The 13702-nt window shown below is 38.2% G+C and overlaps 1 protein-coding gene across 11 annotated transcripts in view; it reads right to left on the bottom strand.

Moving 5' to 3' along the window:
- Window positions 1-13702, bottom strand: part of lingo2 (leucine rich repeat and Ig domain containing 2) — a 336136-nt gene that overhangs the window by 127901 nt on the left and 194533 nt on the right. The window lies entirely within an intron of this gene.

Raw genomic sequence — 13702 nt, 5'->3', positions numbered from 1 at the left:
GTCCTTCAGAAATCATTATTATATGATGTTTTGCTACCTAGGAAACATTTCAAATTGTTATCACAGTTTTTTACAGCTTAAAGGGGGGGTAAAATACTTAGTTTCAGTCAATCTCATGTTAATCTTGAGTACCTATAGAGTAATCGTGCGTCCTTCATATCTCCAAAAAGTATTTAGTTTCATCATATTTATAAAATAAAAATACAGCTTTCCGATTCTATCCGGAAAAAGCCGAGGTCCTTGATTCTGGGCGTGGGCGGAGCTATAGAGTCAAGCGGGAGCGCGCGGGAAGGTTTGCTTATAATTGCAACCGGTTTGCAAATCCAGCGACGACCTGGGCCTTGTTAATAAAACATTCGTCACTGAAATGACCAGAACACAAAACCACACTTGCCACACTCCTTTGCTGTCCCGGAAATACAAACTGCATCCACTGTTCCAGTAACACTGGGTTCTTTGGGAAGCTGAACAAGGTAAACTTTCCCTCACATCCCAAAACACACTTTTTTGGAGACATTATTGACATCATCCATTCCTATTAGCGCTGCTGATGAGGATTTCCGGTAGTAGCGCGTCGATGAGCGCGGTCTTTCTCTCCTCTGGTCGACGTGTGCGTGAACGTGCTTTTCCGAGAGCAATGCTCATATAAGGAGGTCCACTCTGGTCTACGTCATTAGATCTACGATAGAAAAAAACCAGCCGAAACGTGTTGCAACCCGGAAGTATGATTTTCAGCACAGAAATTCTCTGTTATTCGTTCAAAATAACTTTTCAAACTTTGGCCATTATTAGCATGAGAATCCATCTCTTTAACACTGTAAACAACTCTGAATACATGAAACACCATTGTACCCCCCCTTTAATATTTTTGTGGAAACCGTACTACATTTGTTTCAGGATTTTTTGATGAATAAAAGGTCAAAAGAACAGTATTTTTTTTTTTTTTTGTAACAGAGTAAAATACTTACTTTTGACCATTTTAAAAGTCTTACTGACTGCAACTTTAGTGCATATAACTATAACAAAATAAATAAATACATAAATGTACACATACTGTATATAAGTAACAATAAATTGCACACAAAATTTGTGGTTTCGCAAAAATCCTTTGAAGTGCTACATGCTTGTCTGAATGTACGCAACTATACAACCTTCTGAAAATGAAATGCACTCTACTTAAAACTGCTTGGGATGAATTCCCTAAATCAGTGGCGTGTACTAATATTGCTTCAGTGCTAATTTGAACAAGTTTAAACAAATGCTATATTGAAAGGAATTGATTTTCTTGCATGGCTCCTTTCATTTACTGTGTTCCTAGCTGGAGAGAGAATCATAGCAGAAGGGACCGACTCTCACACTAAGATGTAAGGTGCCCCGGATCCCCTTCCCGGCATGTGTGCCATGTGGATAATGAGAGGTGTCAAGCAGCTTACTGAAGCGCTTTAGTTTCTCCATGCAGCTTCTCACGGTTCAGCCTATCTGTATCAGAACCCTGCATACATCCCCAGTCTATAAAGCATAGCAAACAGATTTAGCCAGCACATAAATTTGACTTGGTTCCATTTCATATTCATTAGAATTTGTGTGTTGCGTCATTTGGATCTGTTGCCTATTTTTTGTTCCTCTCATCTCATTTACTGCCCTTCTGTCATGCTCTCCATTTATTTTAGCTTTTTTTGTCAACCGGGTTGACTATGATGATCAGAATCCTCAGTTGCTATGCTTGCGTAGGCGCAGTCATTTTACATAAAGTGTCATGAGGACGGGAATGTGAAACGGGCTTTTGTTGCTGGAAGCAAGGCACACATTAAGAGAAATGTCACTAATTTGGAGAGTGAATCACTGCAATCAGAAGGCATTGTGAGGGGCGCTTGCAGCGGTGCACATTGGATGTCGCATCGGCTCCAACATGATAATGAATGCCTGTAACCAGTGCAGACAAAAGCACAGCTTAACTGGGAGTGCTGGGGTTTGGGGGGTTCATTACGGCAGGATCGCAGCCATCGCTTCATGCCCTAGAGGGGAATTCCAGAGAAGTCCCATCAGCGCTGATGAATTGTTTATGACTTATAAGGGTTATGTAACAGATGCACTATATAAAAACGCTGCAGTTATTAAAGCTGTTGTTGTTGTCAAGGCTGTGAAGACAATTGACCCTTCCTCCTCTTGAGACTGGAGTGATCAATGAATGACAAAAGTAAAGTAAGTCTCTTAAAAGTAATCTCAAAAAGTTTGAGAGGGAAATTTTATCAGTCTGGGTTTCGTTTCTCAAAAGCATTGTGTTGATCGTAGATCGTTGATTTGACTTTGATAGCCCTGTTGCTGTTCTTTATTCTGACTTAAAAACAAAACAAGTCATTTTACTTTACTGCCTATTTGGATCAACAAATGATTAAACTCAAAACATTCTTGCACATCCATAAAAAGGGACTTTTTAAGGGGGTGGCCAGAAAAAAAAACAAAAAAATCAAACAAAAAAAAAAAAATCTCCAGTAAATACAAATTATAAATTAGCATCAGATTGGCCAATCAGTAAATCATTGTCTAGACAATGTGTTCTTTTGCAAGATAAAACAAAAAAGTTATTCATCACACTCATTCCTATATTTAATGCTAACATCTGCATGACATTTTCAGAGTTAAAACTCTTGTACTTGGATTTATGTGGGGAGACCAGACTTAAACACATCCCTTTCACAAGGGGAATGAAACATATGGCTTAAATGTTGCATAAATGCTTACATAAGTGATGTCATTTTCAAGTTTAAAGTGCTGTTCGCATGAACACTGCAGCTCATTCAAGAAAATACCACTAGATGGGGGTTAGATAGATAGATTAATTGATAGAATGATTTATTTAAAAAAATTACTGCACACAAAATCTGTGGTTTTGCAATAGTCACTGACTTCCCTGCTCTGATTAAATGCACTCATGATGACACCCTCTGTTTCTCTGATGGGAAAATGGACTGTAAATTGTTTGCTTGTAAAGATTCATCTTAGTAGTTGACTGATGTGATGACACGTGTGCTTTTAAATATCTGTACCTGAATTTACATTAGGCCATTCATCATAAGCATCAAGTGATTAATAGACACATCACAACATGTATCCCTGTTGTGTTGTAGATTCTAGCTGATACACAAATTCCCTCACTTGCTGATAAATGACGCATTATGTAGATGAAAAATGTCTCTTTTTTTTTTAGCTATAGTGAATTTTGGTTGTAACATGGCAGTTTAGAGAACGCCTAGAATTATGAAATCCACATGATCATCTGCTAAAAAAGCAGAAAAACATTGAGGCTGTGACCTAGATACTGTACATGAATGTTAACATTTTAACGTGTAGAATGGATGATGCATTAAATATTAGAAAAATGGTTTAGGGATCCGCCGCACTTTATCAATTGTGCTCTATTACATGATTTAAATGACAAAATAATCGTAATAAAATGACTGCAATATATAAATATATTACCAGTCTGGTTGATCCCTGGGAAGGAGAGCTTATAATACTTGTCTTTTAGTAACTTGCCATTTGTCCAGGTGATTGTTAATCTTTTTCTCTCTCTTTCCGTTTCTATCGGTCTCTCCACACCCCTTTATTTCTCTCAGCCTATGGTACAAACTGTGACTAGATGTTTTGCATGGTCCGTTCAGAGCTATGTTGCTCCAGGCTCCAGCGTGACAGTGTCTGCTTGAGCTGATTCATCTGCTGTTTTAACTCTGTGTCAGATACAACTACAGCAGATACCATCTGTTTGAAGGTCCATAGGCAGGGATATCTCACAGGCCCTTTTCAATTACAGTATGAACATACAAGACTGCAAATGAGTGCATTTTCCTATAAAAAGTATAAAAGTAGAAATATATAATCTTTGAATACAGATTAGTACATTAAAAAAATGTTAGTCCAGAAACACTGGATTGTGTACTCCTCTGCTTGGAATACATAATTATGCCATTTGTGTAGCTCTACCTCAATATATTTTCACTAAAATTTCTGCATAAATAAAATGGATAATTAGAATGAATGAATAAATAAATACATTGTGTTTTACAGTAAGATGTTTGGCTTATTGCTACACATTACTACACATATTTACCATACACATTCCCCCATCTTTACTATACATACAGTGGGGAGAACAAGTATTTGATACACTGCCGATTTTGCAGGTTTTCTCCACTTACAAAGCATGTAAGTCTGTAATTGTTATACTCTTCAACTGTGAATGACGGAATATAAAACAAAAATCCAGAAAATCACATTGCATGATTTTTGAGTAATTAATTTGCATTATTGCATGACATAAGTATTTGATACATCAGAAAAGCAGAACTTAATATTTGGTACAGAAACCTTTGTTTGCAATTACAGAGATCATACGTTTCCTGTAGTTCTTTACCAGGTTTGCACACACTGCAGCAGGGATTTTGGCCCACTTTTCCATACAGACTTTCTCCAGATCCTTCAGGTTTCGGGGCTGTCCCATGGGCAATACGGACTTTCAGCTCCTCCAAAGATTTTCTATTGGGTTCAGGTCTGGAGACTGGCTAGGCCACTCCAGGACCTTGAGATGCTTCTTACGGAGCCACTCCTTAGTTACCCTGGCTGTGTGTTTCCGGTCGTTGTCATGCTGGAAGACCCAGCCACGACCCATCTTCAATGCTCTTACTGAGGGAAGGAGGTTGTTGGCCAAGATCTCGCGATACATGGCCCCATCCATCCTCCCCTCAATACGGTGCAGTCGTCCTGTCCCCTTTGCAGAAAAGCATCCCCAAAGAATGAGGTTTTCACCTCAATGCTTCACGGTTGGGATGGTGTTCTAGGGGTTGTACTCATCCTTCTTCTTCCTCCAAACATGGCAAGTGGAGTTAAGACCAAAAAGCTCTATTTTTGTCTCATCAGACCACATGACCTTCTCCTATTCCTCCTCTGGATCATCCAGATGGTCATTGGCAAACTTCAGACGGGCCTGGACATGCGCTGGCTTTTTAATCTATGACGGCGTAGTGTTACTAGTGGTTTTATTTGAGACTGTGGTCCCAGCTCTCTTCAGGTCATTGACCAGGTCCTGCCGTGTAGTCCTGGGCTGATCCCTCACCTTCCTCGTGATCATTGATGCCCCACGAGGTGAGATCTTGCATGGTGCCCCGCATCTTGAACTTCTTCCATTTTCTAATAATTGCGCCAACAGTTGTTGCCTTCTCACCAAGCTGCTTGCCTATTGTCCTGTAGCCCATCCCAGCCTTGTGCAGGTCTACAATTTTATCCCTGATGTCTTACACAGCTCTCTGGTCTTGGCCATTGTGGAGAGGTTGGAGTCTGTTTGATTGAGTGTGTGGACAGGTGTCTTTTTTACAGGTAACGAGTTCAAACAGGTACAGTTAATACAGGTAATGAGTGGAGAACAGGATGGCTTCTTAAAGAAAAACTAACAGGTCTGTGAGAGCCGGAATTCTTACTGGTTGGTAGGTGATCAAATACTTATGTCATGCAATAAAATGCAAATTAATTATTTAAAAATCATACAATGTGATTTTCTGGATTTCTGCTTCAGATTCCGTCTCTCACAGTTGAAGTGTACCTATGATAAAAATGACAGACTTCTAAAATCGGCAGTGTATCAAATACTTGTTCTCCCCACTGTATGTATGTATAAAGCTTGGAAACATAGCTTGGAAATTACCAGTTACTATTGCGACATCATGCGAGGATCCCCTGTACACAACAGACTCCACCGAAGGTGCCCTGCCCTGGTGTTTATATCACATTTCTGTTTACAAGCACCTAATGCATTACTCTGCCAACAAAGTCTGACATTTTCATTGAAATATGTATCAAGGCATTTAACTGTAATAATACAAAGTAATCTTAAGGTATTCACAGAAGGCTCCGTTCTTAATCTTAATGTAAACATACACAGACGCCTGTCACACCATCTGCTGTTGTTGATGGAAGAGCTGACTATCTGTGATAAATAATAAGGGTATTCGAACAGCTGTGTTCAAAATGTCAATCAACAAAGCAACAGAACAAAATCTTTAAAAGAGAGAAAAAAAGAAAATCCGCAAACTGTTCCCACAAAGTTGGAAGCATAGCATTGTCCAACATGTCTTGGTATGCTGAAACATTAAGATTCCCCTTCACTGGAATTAAGGGGCCTTGTCCAACCCCTGAGAAACAGTCCCATACCATAACCCTCCTCCACCAAACTTTACAGTTGGCACAAAGCAGTCAGGAAGGTAATGTTTTCCTGGCATCTGCCAAACCCAGACTAGCCCATCAGACTGCCAAAGAAAAGCCACTTTTATAAACCATGTGACTTCAGCACTCGGTGACTCCGCTCTGTGATTTTACATGGTCTTCAGACCGCTTTGTGGCTGAGTTGCTGCTGTTCCTAAACACTTCCTCTTTCCAATAATACCACATACTGTTGACCATGGAATATCATGCAGAGATGACATTTGATGAACTAACTTATTGCAAAGGTGGCATACAATTACAGTACCATGCTTTAATTCACTGAGCTCTTCAGAATGACCATTTTTTCACAAATGTTTTTTAAATGCAGACTGCATGGCTAGGTGATATATTTTATACATGGCTAGGTGCCATGAAAAAGGAAATATTTATCCTCCTTTCTTTCCTGTCGCTGTCAGAGCCACCCTGATAACAAGCTGTCAAACAGCAAATACATACATCCATTTGATTGGCATTTTATAGATAAAAATGTTCTTGCAAAAGTGCAAGCTGTGGCAGCAGTAAAATATGAGAAATGGTGAATGGCTTTCTGTGACCTCTACCGTTTCTCAATGTGATGGATGGACATCGCTTAGCATCACCCCTCAACAGGGCAGGACGGAGCACTGGATTAAGAGATCTGTAATAGCGACTGTGCTTAAAATACCCAGTTTCTCCACAAACAATTTATGAGAGGAGAAGAAGAAATGAGAAAAGAGAATGTGACAGGAGAAGAAAGACAAGAAGGCCCCTGAGGGCCCTGCAGTGGTGTTTACATGGACATCCTTGACATTTATACCTCTGTGCATGTAGCTGGTGCTGCCTGAAAACCTATGTAAAATAGACAATGAAGTCCATGATGAAGTCTCTCTCGGTTTCTTTATTTTAGCTCACAGTGAGACAGTTGGTTTAGCTCCATTAATGCAGAAAGTATTTAACATTTAAAAATAAATTGCATTATCCGTTTAAAACCGTGTTTTATTGTGGGTTGTTTTCATTGAGATCTAGATTTGTCAAGCGGTAGAAAGCTGACCTTTCACAAACCAGTGGGGTGCTAAAAAGGCGGTGGAGGGATTGATAAAGAGAGTGAGAGAGAGAAAAAATATTTTTGTCAGCACAACATAGGCTATCTAACCACAATATGGCACAGTGAGAAGTCTAACAGACCACAAAGAGGCAAATATCAGAGATCGAATGGGAGGTCTGTACAGCAGGAAGGAAGAAAAAAAAGAATCACAACAGATGTCATTTAACAGCCACGTCTCCGAGTGTGCCACTGGTCTTGAGACGCTCCACTCAGTATTCCACTGCAAGCAGAAAATAGCCAGCTAATCCAGCCAAAAATTAATACAGGCAGCCGAGCTCATACACGCCATCCAAGCAAGCCCGTGGACTAACACGCATACTAACAAAAGCGGGCCGGTTGTAAATTGTGTATGACAACAAATAAATCTGCAAGGAAAAGTCTGGTGCTTCAACAAAAAAGAGCAATGGACTTCAAACACAAACAAGCTGTAGAAAGGAACTTGTCTGAATACACACTGAGCCATATATGAAGAAACTATCAAAACTCTAAAGAAAGAAACCAACATATTTAGTTGATCCTGAAACAACATCCCTGTTTTAAATTGCCTAATGACTCCATTGTATGGACAAATAAAGCACTGAGAAATTTCTTAAAATATCATCTTTTATTTTTCTACAGAAGACAGACAGTCTTGTTTGGAACTCATGACAGTAAGTAAAAGATGACAATTAAAATTTTTGGGTGAACTTTACCTTCATTACCTTTGATAATCATTGTTATGTTATGTTTTTTTCCCCTAAAGTTATTTTGAGCAAAATTGGCAGTGCAAATATCTAGTCTATCTTAGTTTTGCCAAACGTTTGCAAAGTACAGACACAGAGAGTTGGTCCCAACAGCAGGTATTTTCTCTCAATGCCATGATGAATAGACGGTCTCCAATTACTTCACTATTTGGGGTGTTTTATCATTTTGGTTGAGATTGCTACAGCAGCAGGTTATTGTTCCCTGGCACCTAACTTCCAAACACAACACACTTTCCTCTCTCTGTATAATCTCAGACGTTCAGCCTTCAACCTCTGGGGAGTGAATCACCATTCACTCTCTGTAATGGACACTACTTCACCAGGCTTTTCCCGTTCCCTACTGCTCTCTCTCTCTCTCTCTCTCTCTCTCTCTCTCTCTCTCTCTCTCTGATAGTGTGCGAGAGGTCAGTTCTAAGATTAACAACTTTTTGAGCAATGCATTTTCTGTCTGTAAACATGGTATATTTGGTAAGACCCACAAGTCATTTATACTTGACATTCGAATACTGTGGTAAAAAAATGTCAGTCATTACCTTGGTAACGCAAAGGTTTACAGATGCTATGATATGTAAATAGCAACTGCATTATGGATTTCTTCAAATTTTATTATTAACTTGCATTAACTACCCTTAAATTGGCAAGCTAGAGAACAACTGTTAGCCAACAGACAAACGACCAATCCTGAGTGGTGAAAGTCTGTTATGGTACTGCAGATTTTACAATATGTGAATGAAGTAAAAATATGTTTTGGCATGGGTATTCTATAAATCACCTTCATCACCAAAAACAGTATTTCACCAGACCTTTCCTTCCTATCCTTTGACCGATCAAAGGACCAATCCTTTGCAAAGGGACTCCCTTCCTTCCCATAGTAAATTCGAAGGAGGTTTTGCAGCTGAGTGACATATAAGCTGACATTAACTCTGCTGGCTTATTTGGATGTATCGCTGTGACTTTTTTTTTTTCCAGATCCATATATGCATTCATCAAGCCAGAATACTTTACGGAAGTACCCAAGTGTTCCCTGGCTAACCATTAATAAAAAATGCATGAATATGAAAGGAATAAATCCAGACAGCTGTTTAGTAGACAAAACGCCCTGTTCCCGAAAGCAATCTCGGCTCAAAGCACCTGCCCTCAATCTTACTTAACAGACAGTAGCTCTTGCTAAGCTATGGCACCTGTGCTTTTATCCGAGCAGAGATGCCTGTTAAATGGATGTTTCCGCATTCATTCCTCAGTTCGGTGAAGGCCAAACTATGGAAATACTGTCAGCTAAATCATATTTCTTAAAAACGGTTTTGGATTAATGGGATAGATACTTTTGAATCAAGACATTATAGAACAACATTGAATCAAGAGGCTTTTTACTAAATGCATTGATGATTTATATAATTGCATTTACAAGTAACTTTGCAACTACTGGTCAACAAACTCTCATTAATATTAGTAGACTGTCTACTCTGCTAACACTTTATTGAGATGATCCACTAACAGACATTATACAGACTAGAAGTAATTTTGCAACTACAGTACATGTCAACTTATTCTAACCCTAACCCTACCAGTCTACTAATACTCTATTGACACTTATTTAGAGTAAACAGAATGTGTTTAAGGGACCATACAAATAATGTGAAACCATTAAATTGACCAAAAGTCACAATTAAGACATTTATAATGCTACAAAAGATTTTGATTTCAAATAAATGTTGTTCTTTTGAACTTTCTATTCATCAAAATAATCTGGAAAAAAATATTTAATGGTTTCCAAACAGATATAAAAACATTTTTTTTTCTATATTTATAGCAATCCATTGTTTTAAAAACATCTTAAAATGAATATAATATAGTTATTTGAAATAGTGATAAAATTTTTCAGTATTGCTGTACTTTTGTCACCTCTTTTATCATCAGACATCATAAATAGTTTTAAATGTCAATCTCTGCTGTGATCTTACCTTTATCTGTCTATATTTTCTTGAACAGGAGAGAGTGTGTGTGTGTGTGTGTGTGTGTGTGTGTGTGTGTGTGTGTGTGTGTGTGTGTGTGTGTGTGTGTGTGTGTGTGTGTGTGTGTGTGTGTGTAAAAAAACATCCTCTACCCCTGTGCTAAATCTTAGCTCACACTGATAGATAAGAGCAGAGGATTGAGTTATCAAGCAGGAGGCTTTTAGATACAAGTCATTCCTAAAAAAACAAACAGAGGGTGAATAGGGTTTCATCACTGAAGCAGAGTCCCTTTGCTCTCACAGTTTTTCACTAGCAGACACTGAGCCATTAAACCCACTGGTCACAGCAACACCAGTACAATCGAGCAGCTTAGGAAAGTACTTCAGCTTTTAACCAATTACTGCTGATTCAAGCATAATACATCTTAAGGAGAGTACTGATTAGGCCAAATGTAAAAATGTATTCATTAATTCTTTATTTTGAACAGACATCTTCACTTGTTGCAGTTTATCTTCAAATGTGTACATTTACCTACCCTTATTATTTGTAACAGTATTTTATATCATATTCCTCATCATATCAATTAAGATATTCTTCACAATATTATATTATTTTATTCTTACTCCTTTAGTTAAGAAATGATTTGGAAAGAAAGCATGTATAAGGCTCCTGCAGATTGGAATAATCTACCTTTAAATGTACAATCTTCGACTTAATTTTATATGTATAAAAATGGTTTGTGTCTTTGTTTTGAAAAATGCTGTATTTGCTTTAGATTATATTTTTATGTTTGTATTTTGTAGTGGTATTTTTCAGTTTACCCGGGGTTTAGAATAACTATTTCAAGCGTAAAAAGCCCTAATAAGAGTTAGTTGACATGTAGTCGCAAAGTTACTTATAGTTAGTAGATTTTCTAAAGTGGACTATTACGGTAAAATAAAGTGTAACTGCAAAATGTTTTTTTTTATGGCATGCAATTAATTTTTAACTGGTAAATATATAAATATGTGACTTTATGCATGCGTGAGAGAGAGTGAGAGAATGAGACAGAGAGAGAAAGGAAGTGTTCTCATGGGCCTAGTCTTTCCTAGTATGTGATAATGGGGTCTGTAATGCACTGTGTTCTTACTAATGGAAACACAGAGAGCTTGGCGGCACTGAAAAATGAGACGCACTAAAAGCAGAGGGCAAAAAAAAAAAAGAAATATACAATTACCTGTTCAATTCACAGTTGTCAAAAATAAAAAATGGGATGCTGGCATGACAATGTAATTCCACTGGGAGTATAAAAGAAGGAGAGTGCATCCACAGTGAAAATAAATAAATAAATAAGCTAAAATAATATTATTTTATAGCATTATATTTGATATTATGTTTGTGAAAAAAACATGACTTAATACATGGCTTAATACAAGTGTGCCAGATTATTTTGTGTGGTAACTATAAAAATTAAATAAAAAATAAGTTGTATTTTAGGGCTAAACTAAAAGCAGAATGCAGAAAAAACCATAAACCATTTTAGCAAATGACCAAATGAAAAGAAAGGGCCACTGGTGAATCTATCAAATTATAACATTTACAAATACCTACTCCTCCCTAACCCGGCCCAATGAACTGTGCAAATGTAAACAATGAAAATCTCAACATTGAGCGGTGCATCCTAATTACTGGGCAAAAAAAAATGGTAAAATATGTAATTTCGGACTATCTATGTCCTTTTATTAGTGAACAGAATTCCCCTTTAGCAAATGGAAGTATTAAATATGCATGTCACCGATTAACTGAGCCAATTGTGGTTTAATGTCGAGATGTAAAGTCAGCCCCTGGTAAACGATGTGACATGACCCCATCAGTCAGCAAGGCCGACAGCATCATGAACTTCAGCTCTCGGTGACTCAATGTTTTATGACACATGCGCTCTATGACAGATGGCAATGTTCTTATCTCTTCATAAGCAAATGAACTGCCTTAAGAGATCATTGACCGCCTGGGCCCTTCCGTAACCCAATCAGCTTTCAGTCAGTTTTTCTTTTATTTGTTTGTTTATTTTTTTCTTTTCCCATAGCTGCAGCCATTATGCAGTTCTCATCAGCAGAATGGGGCACTTGGTAGCACAGTGTGCTAGACTATATAAATGAAAAGTGAAATAGTAATTTACTCAGGATGAGGGGTCTCTAGTACTGAGTGGGGAGTCATGTGGACATTAACCAGCTCAGTGGGCACAACGTCTCTGCCTTGCAAATGACCCATTCTAATAAATGCATTATCATAAATAGTAAGTGACTCATGCAACCATGGAAATGGCTAACCTCAGTTTAGGTCGCCAAATAATTGCCCTGTTGGGTGATTGTTTCATAGTGGGCTGGTGCATTTATAGTACAAGTAAGAACCCTTATCCTTAGATTAATTCATCCTGCAGTTTTGTTACATAACTGCTGCTGCAGAAAGCATACATCTGTTCTTTTATTAAAAGGTGTCTCTTTATTTGGAAAAATAAATAAAATAAAATACAATTCCTGATCACATACTGATAGTTGTCTCTGCATATTACTTTGGGAATGTATTTTAATATCAGATAAATTACTAACTTTACCTTTAAATTGACACATTCAACACACCTGGTCCACTGGTTAACATGTTTGGGGTCAGAAGGTCCCCCCCCCCCCCCCCAAGAAAGTTCTTCAAAACTTTCTGGTCATCAAAGAACCCTGGAAAAACCCTTTTCAACACTTTTCACACTTCATTAAGCAGCACAACCATTTTCAGTAATAATAATAATAATAATAATATAAGGATCATGTAATAGAAAGATAATGTGGCACTGGAGACTTGTCACAGTAATGGCTGCTGAAAATGGAGCTTTGTTCTGTAAGGAGCACTATCGTCAAATACGATTGGCAATTGCATACAGTTAGGATTGGCGATATGGCTCAGTTCTGGGCGAGAACTCCCTGCACATCCATACAGACTAGCATGGATAAGAGCAGCAATAACCCCCATGCAGCCTTATTGAGCACAACAACTCTCCTTTCAAAAATAATATATTTTTACAAACCCCAAACTTTTAAAAGTTAGTGTGTGAGAGAGAGAGAGAGAGAGAGAGAGAGAGAGAGAGAGAGAGAGAGAGAGAGAGAGAGAGAGAGAGAGAGAGAGAGAGAGAGAGAGAGAGAGAGAGAGAGAGAGAGAGAGAGAGAGAGAGAGAGAGAGAGAGAGAGAGAGAGAGAGGGAGAGAGGGAGAGAGAGAGAGAGAGATTCATTCAGGTTTATTCAAATACTATGCAAACACACATCATGTAGGGAATGTGCAAACTTAATACAACTTAAATTGAAAACAGCAGGTACCATGCAACCAGGTCAAATTTTAGTTGGATAACAACTGCCAGTAGCACTAAAAAAACAAGTTAAGTGTTCATAGTGTTTATTAGCTGTAGAGGTCAGGCTATTTTTTTATGCCCCCCTCTGTAAGGTGCATACGGGTCAGCAGACCAAAGCACAGACACGTCTAAGAGCCTCTCCTCCAAACAACAGGAGCTGTCCATGGTGCTGAACACTGACAATACTTAGCCGTTTACTGACTGTGGAGGTCCAGCACCATCCAAAACATCTTTCTTTACAGAGAAAGAGGGGATTTCAGGTGTAGATCTTATGATTATTTGTACGTAACATTGTGC

Source organism: Phoxinus phoxinus, assembly GCF_949152265.1.
Source record: "Phoxinus phoxinus genome assembly, chromosome: 12".
Lineage (NCBI taxonomy): Eukaryota > Metazoa > Chordata > Actinopteri > Cypriniformes > Leuciscidae > Phoxinus > Phoxinus phoxinus.
This window is presented reverse-complemented; position numbering and strand designations above follow the sequence as displayed.